This window comes from Mastomys coucha, unplaced genomic scaffold (genome assembly GCF_008632895.1).
Source record: "Mastomys coucha isolate ucsf_1 unplaced genomic scaffold, UCSF_Mcou_1 pScaffold5, whole genome shotgun sequence".
Lineage (NCBI taxonomy): Eukaryota > Metazoa > Chordata > Mammalia > Rodentia > Muridae > Mastomys > Mastomys coucha.
The window spans coordinates 6,624,345-6,630,892 of record NW_022196911.1 but is presented as its reverse complement, the minus strand read 5'-3'; the positions used below and the strand labels follow the sequence as shown (position 1 = coordinate 6,630,892).

General features: G+C 47.2%; 2 protein-coding genes across 2 annotated transcripts in view; one reads left to right on the top strand and one right to left on the bottom strand.

The window, feature by feature from the left end:
• The window catches only part of LOC116079189 (sperm motility kinase 2B-like), a 145,153-nt gene that overhangs the window by 9,096 nt on the left and 129,509 nt on the right, over positions 1 to 6,548 (bottom strand).
• Positions 2,453 to 6,548, top strand: part of LOC116079190 (FERM domain-containing protein 1-like) — a 153,188-nt gene continuing 149,092 nt past the window's right edge. Inside the window, exons 1-3 of the transcript XR_004113799.1 lie at positions 2,453 to 2,571; positions 3,091 to 3,208; positions 5,066 to 5,369. The gene's annotated coding sequence lies outside the window, so the exon portion shown is untranslated. The remainder of the gene's footprint in view (positions 2,572 to 3,090; positions 3,209 to 5,065; positions 5,370 to 6,548) is intronic.

The following is a 6,548-nucleotide window of genomic DNA, read 5'->3' as shown; positions in this document are numbered from 1 at the left end:
GTGCTCTGCACAGCTATTGAGAGAAGCATTTTCTTAATGTCTTTTAAAGATCTCTGTGTTGGGGGCTAGACAAGAGTACCCACCCATCATGGCTCCTGGGACTGTGACCCTTTAAGCTATTAGCCCATGTTAACCTCTCCACAGAGCCCACACTTACCTTGTTTCTTATCACCCATGTCCTCGTGCAGCTCTTACTTGATCTCATTTTGTACAAAGGCATTTAGAGTCACTAGCAGGATGGAGAGTAAATGGCATACAGCTGAGTTTGGTAGACAAAGCTGTGGATACATGAAATACAGGGCTTGTGTGAGGCTCCCTAAGCCATCCCTGGGCAGGCTTGTACCAGGACTCCCATAGGACTCTTTGTTTCTGTCCCCTAAACACAGCAAACATCAATTCCCAGGTCCACCCTCTGTCTAGAGCAGGTTCATGTATGTCACCAACAGAGCACTGAGACCCTGGGGGTGTTTCCCACCCTTCGGACCTCTCTGGTGCTTAAGGGACAATCATTTCTTAATTTATCAATGAGAGATAAGTTGTCTAGGATCCCAGAGTCTGCAGAGCTCGAAGATCAGAGATGCTGGTGTTAGCTAAACATCAGTGTCCCTTGGCCTCAAGGGAGAAGGGGATTTGGATTCCAGCCCTAGCCCAGTACTGTAATACATGCCATGTAGCCCTTGCTTCCTCTGGGTATCAACAATCTCCCTCAAATCCAGACAACAAGGCATAGATGGTATTCACTGCTTCCCTGGCCTGAAACTGTCCTGTGATTGATACTACAAACCAGGAAGCAGGGACTTGCATTTGAGATCACTGACTCAAGCTAGGGAGGAATCCAAGGCACCTGATATCAACTGCAAAGTCAGAACCTGAGCCACAGTTACCAGTGGTGGCAGGTTTCTTTGCTTTTCTGCTCTAAGGGCTGGCAATGAACTTCTCGGATGAGGCTCTTTCCTCCCAGACTTAGTGTCTGTGGATATAAGGGGACTCAAAACCCCAGAAAAGAGTCTTCAAAAGGGAAGTGCTACACAGTGCACTGTGCAGAGCACTCTGAAAAGCAGAGGCCCTTTCAGAGCTTGAGCCAGTTGGAGCTCAATAGTTAGCTTCTGGGTGGACTGGATGCTCAGGAATAACATAGCAGACTGGGTCCTGTGCCCTGTCACAGTCTGTGGTTCAGAACTATTTCATCTGTGTCAGCATAGCCACTCTGTTCCTTCTGGTCTCAGGGAGCACAGAGCTTCTGGTCCTCACACATGCCTGTTCCACCTTTGGACCTTAATGTCTAAAGTGAGCACTACACTCAGTATGGACTTGGTTTTCTACCCATCATGCCAACCTCTGTGTGGGAGAGGGCGTTTGCATGTGTGTGCATACCCCATTATGTGCCTAGGTATGCATGCATACCCTGATGCTTATGTCCTGTCCAAAGCTGTTCTCCAGACAGGTCCTCACACCTGCACATCCCCTGTCTCCATTCCCATCCCCCAACCCTAACCTGGGATGCTGAGCTTATGGACTTTGCTGCTGCATCCCACTTGGATGTGGGTTCTGGGGATTCAAACTCAAGTCCTCCCCTTGGGAGGGAAGTGCTCTGCCTATCTCTGCAGCCCTGTCTCAGGTGTTTGATGAGAACCTAGAGCCTTTCTGAGGAAGTACGAGAACAGTGTCTTCCCTGATCGCACGGTTTAGAAACACATCTTTGTCTTTGTAGCTTGAAGCCATTAAGTCAGAATTCAAAGAAAAGGTGACACACAGAGTGTAGACATGAGGACTTTAAAGCAGTGGGCACAGCAAACATTCAAACCAGAGTCCTAAGGACAGCAAAACATCCTAGAGGCTCTGATTTCTAAAAGTCTAATATCACTCCCCATAGCCCAGCTGAGTCAGAGCCTTGAAGTCCTTTCTAACCATGTCAGAACAGGTCCTATTATGACTTCCTGAGGAGATATTGTGAGGTGCCCCAGCCAACAGATGTTAAGCTGTGGCCAAGCCTGGATTTCTTTGAGTGCATTGAGAGGAGGTGTGGAGTGGTGCCCTCTGTGATTTTATTGAATCTAGTGAGCTGTGTGTGGTTGTATTGATTTGTATGTGTGCTGTGTAGATGTGTATGTATCAGTGAGTGTAGGAGTTTGTGTTTACAGATTTGCTTGTGTGTGAGTGTGTATATAATAGTTCCTGTGTGTGTGTGTGTGTGTGTGTGCGTCAGTGTATGTAGGAGTGTGTGAGTTTCCAGTTTTATGTGTTTGTGCCTGTTCCTGTGTATGCCTGCAGTGTGTGCTTATAGGTTTGCTTTGTGTGTAAGTATGCGTGTACCTGTTCATATGTGATTGTGTTTAGTGTAATTCTGGTTTTATGTAAGAGTTTGCATGCGTGTGAGTGTGTTTGTGTGTGTATAACTTCACTTTTGTGTATTTGTGTGTGTGCTTTTGTGTGTATGTGTGTGTTTGTGTGTGTGTGCTTGTGCGTGTGTGTGTGTGTTCTCACCCCTTTTTGCCTCTTGTATCTGTATTGCCTGCACCTTGGTGCAAGTGAGTGTAGAGGCCAGAAGTCAGTCCAGCTGCTGTTCTTAAGGTATGCCATCAACCTTGTTTTCGAGACAGGCTTACTCACTGGCCTGAAGTTAGCCAAGTATCTGGGTTGGCTGACCAGTGGCTCCCAGGGATTTGATATGCCAACCCCATAATCTCAGATTAAAGGCCTATGTAGATGGCTGGCTATTTATTTATCTGATGGTTGATTGATTCCGGTATGAGTTCCAGAGATAGAATTAGGCCATATATTTGCAAGGCCACTGGCTCTATGTGTCCCCTTAGTGTTGGAGGGTTTTTTTTTTGTTTTGTTTTGTTTTGTTTTTAACTTTATTTGGATGACTGCTTCTGTTTTATTGTGGTTGTTTTTATTTTCTCACATGGTATTTTGTTGTTTTGATTATTTACTTTTGCATTTTAGGCTGCTTCAGTCTATCTCCATTTCAATGTATTTTGTTTTCAAATTTTTACATTATTCTTGTTTGTCGATTTATTCACTACATGTTATCGTTGGCTTATAATTTATACATATTTGCACTTTGTGACACCTTGGCTTTTTCAGCAGAGAGAGTTTGAGATGTCTGTGGATGAATCCACAGGGACTGTGAGGTTCTGTGAGAAGACATCTAGTTGTTCCTGGAGCAGCTGCAACAGCCAGGACACATGGCACTACAATGGAGGTGAGCTATAGGACCAGGTAGCAAAGAGCCTGACCTGGCCAATGCTAATCTGAATCCCTGGATGCAGGCTGGAATGGTCACTCAGGGCTACACTGAAAGCCACTCAAGCACAAACAATGTGTCATTAACACTGTGCATGTTCTCATTCTCAGAGTCTTGTCCATGTAAAACATCAGCTGGCCTTGGCCATTGAAGTAGAGTTTAGACTCTGGCTTTTGGCCTTAGTATCAGGTTTACTACTCACTGATATTTAACTTTCTTATTGTTTATTGTTGTTTAATTATAAACTCTAGTTGATGGGCTGTAAGAGCCGGAAAGGAAGAGGGGTCTGGGGTGTAGTAACTCCAGCTAGATACCAGCTTAGGAAGCCAGGTTGCACAAAATGAGCCTTACTGAGTCTGAGGGTAAATGTTTGCTCAGACTCTGCTGTCTCTCAAATGTGGGGACACAAACTTTCTAAACAAAGTATAGGCCAGCTGCAGTTGGGGCTTATGATTGACATTAAGGTATTTCTCTCCCGCTTCTGGGGCAGTTTCTGGACTGTAAAATCACCTTGTTGTTCCATTCTGTCTGGGGGAAGATGCTGGGAATCCAGCCACAAGGGCTGTTGCCAATATGGAAGCTGCCGTTCTACAAGTGCCATGCTTGGCACTCCCATTACCTGCTGCAACAGCTTAGTACCACCCACCAGCTCCACCTCAGATTCCAGCCTGTGTTGCAGTGGCTACAGCAGCTGGAGGAGGTAGAAAGTGGGTATTAGATTCACCTGGGACAGCGCACATAGCTGATGGCCACACACCCTCTCTAGGGTCTGAGGATATAGCATATCAAACTTTGAGACCCACTCCTAGGGTTGGCTGGCTGTGCTTGACTGGGCATCCAGGCCATACCTTCTGTTGCAAATCATCACTGCTGATGGTCATCAGCTCCTGTCTCTCCCTACCAGGGGCTTAGGATGAAATGTGGGAGTGATCTTTCCTTCACTCTAAGATGCCCGTGATTCTACAGTGTCTTTTCCTTACATCCTTAGCCTTGCAAACAGATAAAGATGCAACCTGCAAGGGGGTAGCCTTGGTGCTGCCCAAAGACCCACTCTTCTCTCCAGTTTTTAAAGACTCCACTGAGAGAGAACCTGACTTGCTGCACACTGAAGCCACAGTGTACAGGCAGGAGGGTGTGCCTGTTTCTGTGTATGCACTTGCATGTATGTGTGTTCATGCATGTAGTGGGGTGTAAGTTTATGTGTGCATGCCTGTGTGTGTGTAAATGTGTGTGCATGCATGTGTGTGTATGAATGTGTATATGTGAGTGTGTGCTTGTGACAGAGATGGAGAGAGGGAGGGAGGGAGAGAGAGAGAGAGAGAAAGAGAGACAGAGACAGAGACAGAGACAGAGACAGAGACAGAGACAGAGAGGAGTGTGCCTGACCACAATTGTGAGGCATGAAAAAGTAGAACTATCTGCCCATGTTACAAGGCAAGCCCTCAAGGATTCTGGGTGCATATCCCACAACCATACATCCTCAGAAAAAACTGATGGTCTCTGTTTTCATCTGGTCTCTCCTAGGTGACAGACCACCATGACTGCTCAGGATGGCTCTGTAGCTAAGAGACAAGGTGTCACAGCCTAAAGAACCATTACAAGAGGATGCTAGGAGGGTGATGGGGACAAAGTCCTTTCATGGTTGCTTAGCTGTCATGGGAATGTAGAGCTCATTCTCCAAGAGTGATTCGTTGCTCTAGATACCTATGGTCTGATGTATCTCTAGAATTGTCTGGACGCTGACCACCACTGTGTCCAGGAATGCAGGGGTACTTCATGCTCCTCCAACACTAGCACTTGTGTTTCTTTTCACAGAGAAGAGCTATCAGGAATCCTGTATCAGTGACCTGCTGGAGCTGCACCTGGACTTGGAGCAAAGCAGCAGGAACTCTCTGGACAATGAGGACAATAAGAGAAGCAGACAACATCTCTTCCACTGCCTCTCACTCTGCTCCAAAGGTGAGGCACCTCCCACACAGCAGGCATCAAGCAGAACTCCCAGCAAGGAGAGTGTGAGATGTCTGTGGATGAACCTACATGGACTTGAGCTTCTGTGGGAAGACATCTAGTGGTTCCTGGATCAGCTGCAGCAGGCAGGACACATGGAACTGTAGTGGAGGTGAGCTATAGGACCAGGTAACAAAGTGCTAATCTGAATTCCTGGGCACAGGCTAGGATGGTCACTCAGGGCTACACTGAAAGCCACTCATGGACAATGTGTCACTAACACTGTGTGTGGCCTCATTCTCAGAGACTTCTCCAGGTAAAAATCAGCTGGCCTTGGCCACTGAAGTTGAATCGAGACTCTATGGCTACAGTTTAGAATATCTGACAGAGTATGAATTCACATGAGTGTGATGACTGGGTGTTCCCTGGACTCAGTATAGATGGGCACAGAGAAGGCACCCTTCCTGAGTCTGCAGGAGTAGGTGAGAGCTCACCTCTTTGATGAGCAGGCAACCTATACTTCTTCTAAACCTGACTGAAGCCACTCTGGGGAGGAGACGCCCTCACTTGTGAGATAGGCTCATCTGGGACCCTGTGCTCTGATGTATGTTACAGACAGCTCCTGCCTTTCTTGCTTACAGTTCAGATACCCAGCTAGCCTCATCTCAGACAGTCCTACGAGAAGGAGTATTTGGTTCCTACTTTAGTGTTGACAGGAAATTGCCCAAGACAGGATGGGGCACAGCAGTGTGTATGGACAGTGCTCCTATCTTGGCCCTGTTTACTAGTCTCCTCTTCAATCTCCTCATGCTCCTCCACCACTTTCAGCAGCTACCCAGAGACATTTGGGGGACTGTGGGTCCTGCTAATCAGGATGTGGAGCACATCCCAGGAAAGGAATCCATACAGCCCTTTTGGCTCCTGTACCCTGCCCACCTAAGATTTCCAAATTGGGTCCTCAGGGTCCTAGAAAGTCCTCTACATACAGCCCTGGAGGTATGCCAGGTTCTTGGGAACACTGGGTTTAGCAGTAATTCTCTGCTTCAGGCTCAGTGCCTTAGTGAGAGGGTTTATTGAGTGGCACACCAGGTCCAGAACTGTGGAGCCCTCCAGTGGTGGAAATGCAGAACAGCAGAACATTATTTCCACCTTTCTTTACCTCTACCTGGTTCTAATGGGCTTCTACCAGACCCCCTAGAGACAGCTAAGAAACCTGAGTCCTCACCACCATAGGACACTAAGAGAATAACCCCCCGGCCCTGTAAAACTTGGGTAGAGGACACGTGCAGGCTATGTGTTCCTGGATTGGCTCTGAACTGGCATGAAGGCTGATTGACCAGGAGGCATGCCT